We start from the raw sequence: 18,111 nt of genomic DNA, 5'->3' as shown, positions 1-18,111 counted from the left end.
AAATTAACAACTTATTGTAGTAGCATGGAATTGTATAATTTAAAAAAACTATAAAAATTCATAATATTATTGCTACAAATTTAAGGGAATTTGATGAGAGCTTTGTGTGAATGTAAGTAAGCCCCTGTTTTTGGGCAGTAAAAACAGAGCCAAACAGAGAGGGAAGAAAGAGTCTAGAGAGAGAAAAAGAGTAGAGAGAGAAAAGGTGGTAAGTATCTCTGATACCAATGATGAGAAGCTAATTTCGATGGAGGAGATCAGAGAGGAAGGGTTATATTCTTTTGGTTAATGTTCACTTTTTATTTCTCAAGTCATAGCTTAAATAGCTTACACAGATAAAAACATTCCATAAAAATCAGGAAAGCAGTACTCCATTTTTCGCAGAGTGGTTAACAACAAAGAAACAGATATAACAAATAACAAGGAAATGGATATAACAAATTCAAAATAAATCAAATATAAGACCAGATCTTAAGAGACTAAAGGCCTGTTCGGTCATGTTTTCTGTTTTTTATTTTCTGTTTTCGAAACATTGTTTCCGAAATAGAGAATAGAAAATTGTGTAAGCTTTGGAACAACCCTATCAAGGTAAGTACCATTAGAATTTCTTGTTCTTTGCTAATCTTTTTCGGAAAATATATATTTTGTAGGACCAAAAAACTAAATTTGTTTCTCTTTTCTATATAACTTAAACAATTTGAAAACAATTGTCTTACGTCATTCAACAAATTTAAGAAAGTTTGAAGACTTCGGGGTGGTTCCCAATCTAGAGCGGTTGACTCTTGAAGGTTGTGTGAATCTAGTGGAGATTCACCCATCCCTTACACTTCTTGAAAGGCTTACCATCTTGAACTTGAAAGGTTGCATTGGTCTACAAAATCTTCCAACAAGCATGGTTGGTCTAAAATCACTCAAATTTCTAAACGTCGAAGGTTGTGTAAGCGTTACCCACTTACCAGAGGACTTGGGGCTTTTAAACAGTTTAGAGGGGCTTAATTTGGGGGGGCATTTCTATAGAAGACAGGGATCTACCATCTTCCATTGCACTTCTTGAGAACCTTAAAACACCATCTTGGAGCGGAGGACAACAATGGAACAATATGATGAATATCATTGTTGGAAAAGGTCTCTCATCATCAGCTGGTCTTTTCTCTTTGAAAAAGTTGGAACTAAGCAGCTGCGGTCTTGGGAATGGAGCATTTCCTGAAAATTTTGGGTGCTTAGTTTCTTTGGAAATTTTAAACCTTAGCAATAATGATTTTTCTCGCCTACCTGTCAGTTTCAATAAACTATCCAAGCTTGATGTTCTGAATTTAATCTTCTGTAGAAATCTAGAATCGTTGGGGCCAGAGCTTCCTCCTGGTCTACGAAAGGTTCTTCTCGAGTACTGTTCTTCATTGGACACGTTTCTTGATGCATTAATGAACAAGCAACGCAACTTGGCATGCTCTTTAAATTGCGTGGGACGCTTGAAATTGGCAACAAGGCAAAGCTGCGAAAGGGCAGCATTTACATTACTGAAAAGACGCCTTCGGAATAAATCCTGCTTCGTATTTAATTTTATTTTTCCTGGAAATGAAATTCCATCTTGGTTCACTCGTACAAGTTTCAAGCCCTCCATAAATTTACGACTAGATCCGGATTGGTGCAACTGTAAGTGGATGGGTTTCGCTTTTTTTTAATGCTTTCTTATACCAAGCCCAATTTAAATGGTAACCCATGTTGAGCAGGGATTTGTATGAACATGAATATGATGATAAATTTAGATGGCCACCTAACTTGATGAACAGAGACACTGCTGAAGGTCAAGGACCCAAGATATGGAAGTTAATGAAGACTGGATTGAAGATGAGGATTTGGAAACCTTTCAAAAAGTCTATACAAGCCATAATGAGGCAACCATTAAAATGAAAAAGTCCGTAACTCAAATCACTGTTCTTATATGTGTTAGATAATCAGAACAAAACAAACACAACACAACTTATCGAGGTTCGATCAAGATGACCTATGTCCTCGTTGCTCCGGTGAGAGCTTCTGGTCTCTTATTGATCTTGCAGTAGTTACACAAACTATCACCTCTTGTATACAAACAGGTTTTCACATAGAAATCATACTCACAAAACCCGAAGCCCTTTCTACACCCTTTCAACTTATACAATCACTCAATCTCACTTAGAGATGGTTTCTCACTTAGAAAAGAATACAATTGAAGAAAGGTAAATCAGAATCTTGGAGCTCCTCTCTTGTTCACAAGCTTGAAGAAAGACTGTTATTTCTGTTATCTGTTTTTTCACTCGAAGAGGAAGAGTTCTATGCATATATATTACACACCAGCTTCAAAACGACGTCGTCTAACTTATTATGAAGACTCACTCAGATTAAGACACGTAGCTTGTGGTTATTCTGTTACAGTATGCTAGAAATGACTGCTTTGCCCTTCTTTATTTTCAAGTAAATGAAACGATGCGTTTTGCTCTTCTGAGATTTATCCATTGAATTAGCTCGAGTCTTCTCCAAGCGTTGACCTCATGCATATACCAGATCTTTGCAAGATGCATTTGTGGATTATATCTTCACATATCTCCACCTAATCCACAAATTCAACCAAACACAGAAGCTCATCACCATCTCAGCAAAATTCTTCACAAATTGGTCAGCCTGCTCCTATTCGAAGCAGGTTCTTGCAAGTATTAAACTTGCCAACAGTGAGCACTTTTGTTCCCATATCTGAAGGATTAAACTCTGTAGGAATCTTCTCCAATCTGACTACTTTCTGAGCTGTCAAATCTCGAATGAAATGATATCTAACTTGAATGTGCTTAGATCTCTCATGAAAAACTGGATTTTTACATAAATGGATTGCACTTTGACTATCTGAGTACAAAGTGACCTCCTGTTTGAGTACTTTAAGCTCTGTCAGTAACCCTTTAAGCCAAATGGCTTCTTTTGCAGCCTCAGTTGCTGCCATATATTCTGATTCAGTAGTTGACAAGGCCACCACAGGCTGCAACTGAGATTTCCAACTTATGCAATTTCCACACAAGGTAAATGCATAAGAGGACATGGATCTTCTCTTGTCCCTATCTCCTGCATAATCAGAATCTAGATATCCATTAAGCTCCACTTCACTTGAATCCTTCTTATAAATCAACCCTTCATTTGCTGTATGCTTCAAATACCTTAGAAGCCATTTTAAAGCTTCCCAATGACCTCGGCCAGGATTTGCCATAAATCTGCTCAAAACACTAATTGCATGAGCTAGATCAGGCCTAGTTAGAATCATAACATACATCACTGAGCCCACAGCATTAGTATAAGGAACTGCTATCATGTCTTCCTTCTCCTGCTCAGTTGATGGGCATTGTTTACTTGACAATTTGAAATGTCCACCAAGAGGTACACTTGCAGGTTTTGCACCTTCCATTGAAAACCTTGAAACTACCTTCTTTATATATGAAGATTGTATCAACTTCATTTCACATCTTGACCTGTTTCTCACTATCTCAATGCCCAAAATCTTCTTAGCTGGTCCAAGATCCTTCATCTCAAACTCTGATTTTAATAAGTTCTTCACAACTTGTATAATTCTGCCATTTGGTCCAGCTAGAAGCATATCATCTATATATAACAGTAGATACACTGCCTTATCTGTCATAGGATCTTTAAAGTATAAACAGCTATCAAAATCACTTCTTTCAAAACCAGATTTCACCACAAATGAGTCAAAACGTTTATACCACTGCCTTGGTGATTGCTTAAGTCCATACAGTGACTTTTTAAGCAAGCACACCAAATCTCCACCTTTTCCTTTAATTTCAAAACCTTCAGGCTGCTTCATATATATTGTTTCTTCCAATTCACCATGAAGAAAGGCAGTCTTGACATCCAGTTGTTCTAATTCACATTCGAAATGAGTCACTAATGCCAACATGACTCTTATACTTGTATACTTCACAATAGGTGAAAAAACCTCATTGTAGTCTATCCCTTCCACCTGAGTAAATCCCTTGGCCACTAATCTGGCCTTAAACCTCACTGGTTCAGATTTGGACATACCTTCTTTGACCTTGTAGATCCATTTACAATCTGCAACTCTTTGATTTGTTGGTGTTGGTACTAAGTCCCAAGTTCTGTTCTTATGGAGAGATTCCATTTCCTCCTTCATGGCCTCTTTCCATTTTGCTGACTCCTTAGAATTTACTGCTTCTTTGTAACTCCTTGGCTCATTGTCAGTAAGTTCTTCATATGCCACCAAGGCATAAGCAATGCAGTCTGCATAATTGTACTTCCTGTTAGGTTTCACTGTCCTCTTAGCTCTATCTCTTGTTAGCAAATAGCCAGGTGATGCTATGTTCTTATTTCTTGTACTTGGTGACTGCTGTTGAGTGTGATCATCTTCAGAATCTGCCTCAGATTGTGCAGGTGTTGATTTTTCTGGTTCCTCACCTTTTTCAGGTTCTTCTATTCCTTCTGAAGTTGACCTTCCCACAAAGCCTTCACTGTCTTGGTTTTCTACTTCAGGAAACAGACTTACACTTCGTGTCTCCACTTTGTTGCTCATTTCATCACCTGCACTGTTAGTATCTTTGCAAGGCATAGAGTTTTCATCAAAAATGACATCTCTGCTAATAATAACTTTAAAACCTCTACTCTCTCTATCCCAAAGCCTATAGCCTTTAATTCCCTGAGGGTAGACCTGACAATTTGGATCATGACACGGCGACACGACTCGAAAACGACACGGAATAAATGAGTTTGGGTTTATTATAAATGGGTTCGGGTCAACCCGTTTAACACGATTATTAATCGTGTCATTTTCGGGTTAACCTGTTTAACTCGAAATTGACCCGTTACGACCCATTTATTAAACGTATCAGTTTCAACCCGACACGATTATATACCTATTACAACCCATTTAAATTTAATTTTAAATTAATATTTTATCACTAATATAATATTTAATAACTAAAAAATATTATAAATTAAAAATTTTAAATAAATAATTTTCTATTACTAATTTTTTAAAAACAAAAAATACATTTTTAATAAAACAAAAACATAAAAATAAAAAAAAATAAAATTTTTTTTCGGATTAATAGGTTAATTTTTGGGTTAACGGGTTAATAGGTTAGTTTTCGGGTTAATAGGTCAATTTTAGGTTAATGGGTTAATAGGTCAACACGACCCGTTAAAATAATCGTGTTAAACGGGTCGTGTCGTGTTGACCTGTTTATAAACAGGTCGGGTTAGTGTTTTAGGTACCTGACACGATTAATAAATGGGTCGTATTCGGGTTAGACATTTTTGACACGATTATTAAACGGGTTGACACGAACACGACCCACCAACCCGAATTGCCAGGTATACCTGAGGGTAACCTAAGAAAATACATTTCAAACTCCTAGGTTCAAGTTTCTCTTCAGATTGATGGACATATGCAGCACAGCCAAAAACCCTCAGTTTGCTATAATCAGGCTTCTTTCCAAGCCACATTTGTTCAGGAGTTCTGAAGTTTAAAGCTGTAGAGGGTGACAAGTTCACCAAATGCATGGCTGTCATTACAGCCTCACCCCAAAACAACTTAGGTAATCCAGATGAGACTAGCATGCATCTCACCTTATCGAGTAAGGTTCTATTCATTCTTTCAGCCACACCATTTTACTGTGGTGTGAATTTCACAATTCTATGCCTTAGAATACCATTTGATTTGCAAAAGTCATCAAATTCTCGACTGCAAAACTCAAGACCATTGTCTGTTCTTAAAATTTTAACAGTTTTGCTGGTTTGATTTTCAACCAACAATTTCCACTCTTTAAACTTAGAAAAAACCTCACTTTTAGCCTTTAACAAGTATATCCAGACTTTTCTAGAGTAAGCATCAATTATGGACAAGAAATACCTGTTTCCACTCTGTGTTTGCACTCTAGCAGGTCCCCACAAATCAGCATGTACATAATCTAAGACAGACTTGGCCCTATTTGAGCTCAAATTAAAACTGAGCCTATGCTGTTTACCCAAAATGCAAGTTTCACAAGACTCCAAATTACTGACTATATCCTTATCAAAAACATTCTGTTTATTCAAGTAATACAGGCCTTTTTCACTAATGTGACCTAATCTCTTATGCCATAAAGCAGTTTTATCAGCAGTTGAACTTATAAAAGCATTACTTGAATTAACTAATGGTTTACCAAGTAAGACATATAAACCATTTTTCTTCTGACCCTTCATTACTACAAGTGATCCTTTGGTCACTTTCATGACACCATTCTCTGCTTTACAGGACAAGCCAGATTCATCTAACATGCCAAGGGAAATTAAATTTCTCTTCAAATCAGGTACATGCCTTACTGCTGTGAGGGTCTTAATGGTACCATCTACTAACTGCAACTGCACATTACCAATGCCAGTTACTGAACATGATCGATTATTGCCTAACAACACTTGGCCACCATCACACTTAGTATATGAGTTAAAACAACTCAAGTCAGGACACATGTGGAAAGAACAGCCAAAATCCAACACCCACTCAGTATGATTTTGACTTGTGGACACTACCAAAACTTCTGCAGGCTCTAAATCAGTGTAGGCCACTGCTAAATCACCAGACTCTTGACTCTTTTCTTTCTCATCTTTCTTCTTCTTGAAACAATTTTTAATAATGTGTCCCACTCTCTTACAGTAGTAGCACCTTCTACCCCTAGTTCTTGATTTAGACCTAAAAGTCTCCCTAGACTTACTTCTATGGTCACTATGACCCCAACTTCGAGTAGCACTTCTACCCCTCACAGTAAGTCCTTCACCTTTGGATTCAGACTTCAATTCCAAGTCTCTAGATCGAAGGGCACTTACAACAGTATCTAAGGTCAAGGAATCTCTGCCATACTTAATGGCATTCTTTACTTCTCTATAAGTCTCAGGCAATGAGTTCAATAAGATCATAGCATGATGTTCATCATCAAAAGTAACTTTACAATTTGTAAGACTTAAGATTAAATGATTAAAAGCATCAAGATTTGTGTCCAAATCCTTAGTAGTATCCATCTTAAAGCCAAAAATTGTTCAAGTAGAAGAATTCTATCAGGTAAGGATCTTACCAGATAAAGCTATTCAAGCTTTTGCCACATTTGAGAAAGTAGTGCTTACATCATCAACTTGCCTCAGAACACTATCGGAGAGATGCAATATAATTGTGCTCATTGCAATTTCATCGATCTCATGCTTCTTTTCATCAGTAACATCAGCAGCATAAATTCCATCGATTGCCTTAGCTACCTTCATTTGCACCAGTACTGCCCTCATTTTCTTGCGCCACAGCAAGAAATCTCCTTTGCCATTGAATACATCAATTTCCAACTTTGTAGACATTCTTGAATTCTTGAAAGATTGAGAAACCCTCACACAGATGATTCTCACAGAAAACTCACAAGACACAGGACCAAGAATCAAGAATACTCAACCAAGCTCTGATACCACTGTTAGATAATCAGAACAAAACAAACACAACACAACTTATCGAGGTTCGGTCAAGATGACCTATGTCCTTGTTGCTCCGGTGAGAGCTTCTGGTCTCTTATTGATCTTGCAGTAGTTACACAAACTATCACCTCTTGTATACAAACAGGTTTTCACATAGAAATCATACTCACAAAACCCGAAGCCCTTTCTACACCCTTTCAACTTATACAATCACTCAATCTCACTTAGAGATGGTTTCTCACTTAGAAAAGAATACAATTGAAGAAAGGTAAATCAGAATCTTGGAGCTCCTCTCTTGTTCACAAGCTTGAAGAAAGACTGTTATTTCTGTTATCTGTTTCTTCACTCGAAGAGAAAGAGTTCTGTGCATATATATTACACACCAGCTTCAAAACGACATCGTCCAACTTATTATGAAGACTCACTCAGATTAAGACACGTAGCTTGCCGTTATTCTGTTACAGTATGCTGGAAATGATTGCTTTGCCCTTCTTTATTTCAAGTAAATGAAACGATGCGTTTCGCTCTTCTGAGATTTATCCATTGAATTAGCTCGAGTCTTCTCCAAGCGTTGACCTCATGCATATACCAGATCTTTGCAAGATGCATTTGTGGATTATATCTTCACAATATGATTAACTAACTTATAAATGATTTCAACATATATGTCCCATTCTTTTCCTTTTTTAAAATTATCGTAGCTGTTTGTATTCTGCCAGCAGATGCAGACAACTGCACATGTTCACAATGTTTGTTACTGATTTCCTTTCAAAAAGAAAATCAATTTTTAAACAGACTATTCGTGACAGAATCCTCTAGGTGATTAGGATATCAGAGGCTTAGATATAGAAAATTAAATGGAAAAAGAAGAAGCAGCTCATTTGAAAAATATCAAACTACATCCTAAGACATTTGGCATAAATTAGTTAAGCCAAAAGCATAGAAGATTAGATTACATAGTGGGAATTATGTCATTTCTTCTCTAACTAGCTAGGATTTAAACTAAATACTGGTAAGTGTTAATCATAAAGAGGCAAGTTTATAGAATGTTGTTCTTGCAAATGATGAGAAGCAATTAAGGTTTGTTAGTCTGGAAGCAGGGTACCTAGTTCTTTAAGTGGTATAGACTTTGGTGTAGGTTATATACAGTAATTGCAGAGTGTCAGAATTGCCTCTTTTATTAATTTTTTTCATCATAAAGATTAATTATTTAGTTAGAACTATGTAACAGATCGATCTCAAAAATATATGCTAGCTGAAGGTGAATAAAGCTATCCATTAATGTTACTAGCTAAAAATTGTTTCTCCAACCGAACTGAATGCTACTCCAATAAATTCTCTGTTCACTACTATTAGAGAGTTCCTGTCCTGATCTTCTCTGTAATTGTAAGTCAGCATGTTGTTCCCTTTGTTGTTCTTGTTAGTGTATTTTCATCAAAAGTCAAACAGGTAAACGAAATTTACCCCCTAAAATGTATATGCTGTTTTATTTGTAGAGATAATATGGACATCTTTTCGTCTTTTATATGTCTAAATTTTTATAGCTCAAAGTTTATTGAATAGCTAGAAAGTGGGATTAATTTATTGGCATAAGCAACAGGTTTTTCTAATAATAATTATAGGATCCAGTGATCAAACAAGACAAAAAACCAAGCAGATATTTGGTCAAATCTATTATGATGGCTGGCACATTGGGGTCTCTGTGCAATTTATGCAAGGTCTAAGAAATGAACAACAACTTGATGCGGTTGCTCTACCTCACTGTTATTGACATATGATTCAACAAGCTATCTTTCTTTTCCATGGAAGCTTCCTGCAGCATAAGTGTTTTATAATAAATTAGTTTACCAAGTCGAGTAATCAAATCATTCATAGAGTGCTTTGTAGATGGAGAGGTATAATTTAGATATCATTCAATTATTATTGTCTTTATCTAGGATAAATGCTTACAAGTGAGAATTGAATAGGCTTAACCTAGCTAAAAAGTAGGAGTTTGAACCATTGAAACCTTGGTTGGATACTGGTAAAGGTTAATCAAAAGAAGTTCACACATTATTCTGCTCATTTTTCGTGGGGAGTACTTTGGTCAGCCTTGTGTACTTTATGTTTCATTCATTAGTGCACCTATTGGCCCAACTACAAAGCTCTTTCAGGCCCATCATTGTGCTTATTGGCAGGCCCTTTTTTATTTGGGCTCACATAATTCCTTTGCCCAAAAGAAATATACTTGCCACCAAAAAAAATAATTACAAACTTTTTAATATATTAATATTTTACCCTGTAAATTTAATGTTTATCCTTTTAAACCACTTATTTATCATGAAAGTAAAATATTTGATGTTATAATGGAATAGATGATAAATATTGTACTTTTGTATTGTACATTTAATATTAATTTTAATTTTAATATATATATATATATATGTTAAACTTTTTTTGGTATATCAAACTTTTGATAATCTATTTCATATATATATATATATACATATATATATTTGCTTGACTTTTCAGTTATCAATTAAATTTTTATATATATATTATATTATCTCAATATAACTTTAAGTTATTTTAAAATTTTGCTATAAACATTAAATGTTTATGTTAATTAATTTTGTAATATATTGATTTTACTTATGTTTTATTCAAGAAACTTTCTTAGATGAATACTTCTAATTTATGATTTGTAATAGATTTAGAGTTTAAGATGTGTAGAGGCCTTTATAGGTCAACTAATGGTAAAACCATTATTTTGTTATATAATAATCCCAAAATCAAATCCTACTCTTTAAATGTACAAAAAATGAAAAATGTACGGAGGGCCTTATGGGGACAACTAATGGTAAAATCATTATTTTATAATGCAATGAACAAAAATCAAATTCTCCACCTCCAATATTAAAAAATAAAATATAATGCGTGGAGTTTAATCTTCATATTTTATTATAATGTTTTTATATCTTTCCAAGTTAATAGGTTTAAAACCCACTCCATTAGTAGTAGAGAGTCCACAAAAGTCGATTCCACCGAAAAAATTAGTTTTATAAATTAGCCCGCCTTGCTAAAATCTCAGGATCTGCCCGGTATGTTAGATACCAAGTGGTGTGTGAGTACATTGAAATTTTGGCATCTACCTATTTTTATTAAGATTTCTTATTTCGTTATTTTGATGTTGCTTCCTCATTTATTTTGAACTATGTTATTCACCGTAGTTTCTTATTCACCGTAGGTTCCAATTCTGACGCCGATTGATTGGAGACAGAAAACGAAAAAACAGAGCACCTAATTTTCCTCAGGTTCTTGCATAAATTGCCAATTCCGAAAATGAAACACCATGATGTCATTATATTATATAATTATACGTCAATATCCAGTGTCTATAGGAGCCTTAATGAGGCAACCAACAAAACTAAAATAAAAAGGAAAATTGGAAAACTCAAAGAAGAGAGTGTTGAAGGAAAATAATAATTTATATTACATCAAATAACTTTTACAAGACCTTGTACTTATTACTATAGCCATCCGGGACATCTTAAACCGGACCCATAATAACCCACTATATTTGAACACCACTTATTCATATTAGCACTCTTGCTAAACTTGCTTTCACACTAACCGATAGCCTCCTTGAAACTCCCTTGACTCTAACATACTTTACTGACACATGAGACCTCTCTCTTTCTAGGAGCCTACTCAATTTAGTACCTCACCAGACGTGGAAGCCAAAGCTTCCTCTTATACTTGCTATTTTTTTTTTTTTTTTGATAAAATCCTTTTATACTTGTTATTGTCGGTTGCTTTAGCCGACTCTCACATCTTCTAGACTTCTCCACTATGCCTTGCTCATTTTCAATTTTAGATATTTTTCACAAATCCAATGCTCTACTTGCCAATTAAGTATATCAAATATATTAATTAATTTTAAAACCTTTTAAGCTAATATTAATCTGTCAGAGAGTTGATAAATGAGTATGATTTGAACAAACAGTTCTAAAAGATCCTCCAATTGGTTTGTACTACTCCACCTTTTTCCTTTTAATCTGGTAGCAGACGTTTGTGTATCTTCCATGCAACCATCATAATTTGGAGATTCAACTAGATGAGAAGGGTAGAACTAAAACAAACATCTATAATTTGGAGATTTTAAATTATTTTTGTCTTTGTTTGTACATTGATTTTTTATAGTCGGTTGAGAGATGTTATTTTTATTTATTTATTTATTTTTAATTATTGAACGTGAGATTCGAATGCGGATCATTACCGAAGAAATAGTGACTGTTCCCACGAACTGTCTCGGACTGTTATTTCTAAAGTTAAAGAAGGGAGTATAAAAGTAGAATTTATAATACACGCTTTCTTTCCTTTTTTTTTATTTTTATTTTTTACCTTTTTATTTTGTTTTTCTCTTTTTTCCAGGAAGGTTCCGACACATTGTGTAGGCTTTAGATAAAGTAAAAATAAAAATAAAAAAACACAAACCTGAGAACGCATGAAGCAGGAATGGAATCCTATGTGCAGATCTGAGTTGTCCCACAAGTGCGGCTCAAACGATAAAGAGGACTCCATAATAGTAAAACACAATAGAGAGAGGCAGAGATACTACTATCACCAAACGAGGTGTACCTTAAAATACCAACTCAAATAGTCCCGAAGCAGGGGACCAAGCTCCTTTAAGTAGGTAAATCATTTTCCGTGATCATTTCTGTAAAAATTCGGGAACTGCAGGTTATTCTCTTTTGCAGTTCTTGTTAATGTATTTCCATCCAAACGTCAAAGACGCAGACAAAAGTTTCCCTTCAAATGTTCACGTCGTTTTATTAGTAGAGGCAATATGGAGATTTTAAATTGTTATCATTATTTGTGTGTATGTGGTTTTTTTTTTTTTTTTTTTTCCTACATTTTTATAAATAGTTGAGAGGTTATTATAGGTAGAACAGACGAAAAAAAAGTACAATTTTTTTGGTACAAGCTAAAAAGTTTTGCTAATAATAATTATATAGAATCAAGTCACATCAAACAAGAACTTGTCAAGCAGCTAGCTAGCTATTTGGTCGAACCTACTACGAGGGTCCCATGAGGTCGACGCAATTTGTACAATTTCTACGAAATTCTACATAATTTCCAATTCTGACGCTGATTGACTGAAGACAGGAAAAGGAGAACAGAGCACCGACCAAACACGCTTTCTTTCTTTTTCATTTACTCTTTTTTTTTTTCTTTTTAAATATTTTTTCCTTGTTTCCGGGGAGGTTCCCACACAATGTGTGGGCCTTAGATAAAGTAAACCTAAAAACGCGTAAAGCTGCAATGGAAGTCTATGGGCAGATCTGAGCTTAATTTATATGTTGCTGTTACTAATTTACATTCCTTCTTCTTAGTTTAGTTCACTGCACAAATCTGACCTCTCTTATAATTAGGCCCTTTGAGCTTATATCCTTATCATCTCTCCCGCTTGCAAGAATGAAAAGATCTTATTCGTTGATATCTTCTTCTTCTTCTTCATCTAAACCTCGAATCGAATATGATGTGTTTTTGAGTTTTAGAGGCGAAGACACCCGAAACACTTTTACAAGTCATCTCCATGAAACTCTTTGCAAGAAAAGAATTTACACCTTCTTAGACGATGATAAACTTGTGAGAGGCAAATCCATTTCTCCAGAGTTGTTGAAAGCCATAGAAAGTTCACGATGTTCCATCATTGTTATATCGGAAAACTATGCTTTTTCTACGTGGTGTTTGGAGGAAGTGGTCAAGATTCTTCAATGCATGAAGGACTATAAACAGATTGTTCTGCCAATTTTCTACCATGTGGACCCATCTCATGTACGGAAGCAGATTGGAAGTATTGGGGAGGCATTCCGGAAACATGAACAAGTTTTTAGTGACAACTTAGAAAAGGTGAAAATCTGGAGGGATGCCGTAAAAGAAGTTGCCAATCTAGCTGGATGTCCTTTACGTTATGGGTAAACATTATGTACTTTGTCCTTTTTTCCTTTTGTTCCTTTCTAATCTACAAATGAGTTTCCAATCTAGAGAACATGTGCATATACCTATATAGAAATACAGGTACCAGTAGAACAAAATTTTAAAGAAATATATATATATATATATATATATGAAAATATAAATCCTCTTATGAAGAGTTTTAATATATATTAATTTCTATAAAATAAGAATGAATTTTTAATATTTTAATTTTTCTTTTGTAAGAATTTCAATTTATGAAACATTCATTATACGTATAACACTGGATTCCAATTAAAATCGAACACAAGGTTTTAGTAATTGATTCTACCTAATCACCATTTACCTTAATATATTCATAATAAAAATTTATATAGTGAAGTGACCATTCCTAGAATTTTCCATGTTACCATGCATATATAATATATATTATGTCTTCTATTCCGATATGTGAGATAATTAGCAGAATATAAAATTTTGTATAAATATGTATTATTTAAGCAGAGAATTACATTTATGAACTTCATGCTATGTTTTAACTCACTATTGTTTCCATACGATTGGATTTTAAAGGGATAATGAAGCAAAATTTATACAAGACTTCATTGCATATGTATTAAAAAGACTTGGTGATAAACAGTCAAACATTTCAGAGGATCTTATTTCTTTCTGTAAACGCTCAAAGGACCTTGTTGGTATGATTTCACGACTAAAAAAACTGGATCAACATGTTCGTCCTTCATCATCTGATGGCGTTGGTTTTATTGGAATTTGTGGAATGGGCGGCATAGGCAAAACAACTCTTGCAAGAGCTTATTATAAATGGAAGTCTTGTGAATTTGAAAGTAGCAGTTTCCTTGCAAATATTAGAGAAGTTTGTGAAAAGGAAATAAATGGTCTGGTGAATTTGAAAATTCTTCTTCTTTCAAATCTTTTAGATGAAGAACCGACAAAAAGGGATGCTTATAAAGGAATGGACATGATAAAAAATAGATTACGTGATAAAAAGGTGTTAATTGTTCTTGATGATGTGGACAAACAGGAACAATTAAAAGAGTTAGTTGGGGAGGACGATTGGCTTAGCTCTAAAAGCAGAATACTAGTAACAACTAGAGATGAAGCTTTGCTCACATTTAAAGAAGATTGTACAATATATAAAGCTGAGCAATTAAATTATAGTGAGGGTCTTCAACTATTTTATAGGGAAGCATTCAAAAGTAGTCATCCTTCACAAGATTACATGAAGCTGTCTAAACAAGCGATAGTGTATGCGAAAGGTCTTCCATTAGCTCTAGAAGTACTAGGTTCCCTTCTACGTGGCAAAACTAAAAATGAATGGAAAAGTGCTTTGCATAGAATAAAAGAGCATCCACAAAGGAAGATTGTTAAAGTACTTCGAATAACTTTTGATGAACTTGAGGAAACAGAGAAACATATTTTCCTAGATATTGCATGTTTCTTCAATGGATATGATGAAGATGATATTATCCAAATTATGGATAGATGTCATTTCCATGGAACAATCGGGATAAGAACTCTTATTGATAAATCTCTCATAAGCAAAGATCCTGATAACAAAGTTTGGATGCATGACTTACTGCAAGAAATGGGCAAAGAAATTGTTCGAGAAATATCCCGCAATGAACCAGGAAGATGGAGTAGGATATGGGATTACAATGACTTATGTCGTCTTTTGGACAAAAACACGGTAAGAAGATTGCTTTTTTTTTTTTTTTGGTTTTTTTTTCCCTCTTTTTTGGGTTAAACTGGGAGCTAAAATTCCATATGTTTTTGATAATTTTATTTCATATATAACACAACAATTCCACAAATCTAGTTACGGTGGAATCTCATGTGATAAATTTTATCTCCCGTTTTTGTTGTCGCAGTAAATAATTTTTTCCAAGTAGTAATCGGTGATGACTTTGATTATAGGTGGTGACAAATTGCATCAAAGTTCTCTTCAATTGGCATGCATGCAGTAAAATAAACTTATATGTGTGTATATTGCTGTAAGAATTCTTTATAAATTATGGTTCACTTTTGTGTTTGATCTCAACTATTAGGGCGAAGAAGAAGTTGAAGCCATAGTTTGTAGATTTCAAGAAGCAAAAAAATCCGCTTGGGATGCCTTCTCAAATATGAAGAAACTAAAGTTGCTTTTTATTCATTTTCCCCCAAGTGAATTTGATCTGGCACCAATTCCATGTTTTTCCAATGAGTTACGGATTCTCAAATGGAGTGGATTTCCTTATCCAAATTTGCCATCAAGTTTCCAACCAGATGGACTCGTTGAACTTATCTTGCAACATAGCAATATCAAACAACTATGGAACAACTCAGTCAAGGTACCTTTAGAACCGCTTAATTATTTCATGTTAATTTTTTTTGGAAATTTACAACATATATATGTATATCTTTATATATTGTCTCACAAAATAATTAAATCCTCTTTCTTCTTTATGTATATTACAGCCTTTATACAATTTGAAAATCATTGACCTAAGTTGTTCCGACAATGTTAGAAAAATTGAAGACTTCAAGGTGGTTCCGAATCTAGAGAAATTGATTCTTGAGGCCTGTGAAGGACTAGTGGAGATTCACCCATCCATCAAATTTCTTAGAAGGCTTACTTTACTGAACCTAAATTACTGTACTAGTCTAGAAAATCTTCCAACAACCATAAATGATTTGGACTCTCTCGAAGTTCTTCAACTTTCTGATTGTAAGAGTCTTCGCAACTTACCAGAAGACTTGGGGAATTTAAATAGTTTGAAGGAGCTTCAACTCTGCGGCACTGGTGTAACAGAACTGCCATCTTCCATTGCATCACTCGAAAACCTTAGGATCGTTTTTCCATTACAAGACGTCAATTATGGCGAAGGTTTTCCCATCTCAGGTCGTCTTTATTCTTTGAAAGAAGTCGATCTAACTTGGTGCCATGTTGGAGATGGAGAAATTCCTGAAGATTTTTGTTGCTTAGCCTTTTTAGAACATGTAAAACTGATAGGTAATGATTTTTCTTATCTGCCTGCCTGTTTCAATAGACTTACCAAGCTTCAGATTCTTGATTTGAGGTTGTGTGAAAATCTAAAATCATTGGGACCAGAGCTTCCACCTAGCTTAGAAATGGTAAGGGTTGATGAATGTAGTTCATTAGACACCTTTCTTGATCCATTGAACGACCAGTATTGCAACTTGCGGTGTTCTGCTACATGTGTCTTTTGCTTTGAATTGGTAAGGAGGAAAGGCAGCAAAAGAACAGCATTTGCATCAATTAAAAGATACCTTCAGGTAGATTCTCTCTACTTAGTATTTTTGTATTTGATTGTTTAATCTTATTAAACATGATGGCCGTTCTTCAATGTTGACAGAATCCCCCTAATCAAAGCAAAAGATTTGATATTGGTCTTCCTGGAAATGAAATTCCAGCCTGGTTCACTCATCAAAGTTCAGGAACGTCGACAAGCTTCCCATTAGATCCAAATTTGTGCAACACTAAGTGGATGGGTCTGGCTGTCTCTGTGTTCCCAAAAAACGGGAGTTGGTTTTCTACATGCAATCATATGAGAATTGACGGACAAGACTGGGGATTTAGACGACTAGTCGAGTGTCCTGAATCGATCAAATACTATTGCACTGATGACCTTTGGCTTTGGCTATTTTATTTGCCTCGTGATATATACTTTCAGACAAACGAATTGCGGTACAACAATTGCAGTGCTCGAATTGATTTTTCTTTTGAAAACAACACAGAAGATCAATTTGGATGGGGTGTTCGTTTCGTATGTGAGCAAGACATACATGATTTGAACCTACACTCTGAAGATGAGGATCTGGACATTAGATATTAGATATCTTTTGCAAGAATAAGTATGGATATTTATATGAAGATGAAGATGAAGATGAAGAGATGATGACGATGATTTGGAAAACTTCCGATATTATTTTTATCATGAATCTTAATATTGTTTATAGATAGAATAAAATTATTAGTCCCTCTTCCTACACAAAGATTTAATCCTTCAATAAACTCAAAATTATTACTCTTATCACCCTGTGCAAATGCAAATGATTTAAATTCTTCATTACACTCAAAATTATTAGTATATAATCCTAACAAAATAATAATAATAATAGTAATAATATACTAAATTATTTTAATATTTTCTCCTAGAGTGTCCAACTTGGTTGAGACGGTGAACCAAGAAAACCAAAACCAAAGAAACAGAGCAAAAACGAAAGGCCATATAGAAATAACTTATAAATGATTCATCATGCACGTCTGCCATATATGATAAACTTATTCCGATATCAACTGCTACAAGATCTTCCAATTAATTAGTTGGTGATATTCAATACATTTCCATTTTAATACAGTAGTAGTCATTAGTATTCTGCCAGCAAATGTGGAATAAGGTCCATAGGCAACTGAAAACCATCAAAGCACTAGATGAGGATATAAAAAAAATAAATAAATAAAACTGTGCAAAAATATTCATGCTTGAAGGAAACATTTTGGAAGCATGAAATTTCAACTTCAGGATATTAGCTAGAGTTTCAGTAGAGAGTAATGTAGAAAATTAAAATGATGTTTAAAGTAAATGATATTTACATAGCCACTGCATCTATTTTTTTCTTACCATCCTTTTCTTCTGTTACCTCTAAATT

At 34.5% G+C, this 18,111-nt stretch overlaps 1 pseudogene; it reads left to right on the top strand.

Moving 5' to 3' along the window:
• Positions 1-12,872: 12,872 nt before the first annotated feature.
• On the top strand, positions 12,873-17,420 carry LOC125422092 (disease resistance protein RUN1-like; annotated as a pseudogene).
• The last annotated feature ends 691 nt before the right edge of the window (positions 17,421-18,111 follow it).

This window comes from Ziziphus jujuba, chromosome 4 (genome assembly GCF_031755915.1).
Source record: "Ziziphus jujuba cultivar Dongzao chromosome 4, ASM3175591v1".
In the NCBI taxonomy this organism is placed as follows: Eukaryota; Viridiplantae; Streptophyta; class Magnoliopsida; order Rosales; family Rhamnaceae; genus Ziziphus; species Ziziphus jujuba.
Note: the sequence above shows the minus strand (reverse complement) of the source record. Positions and strands in the feature narration are given on the sequence as shown.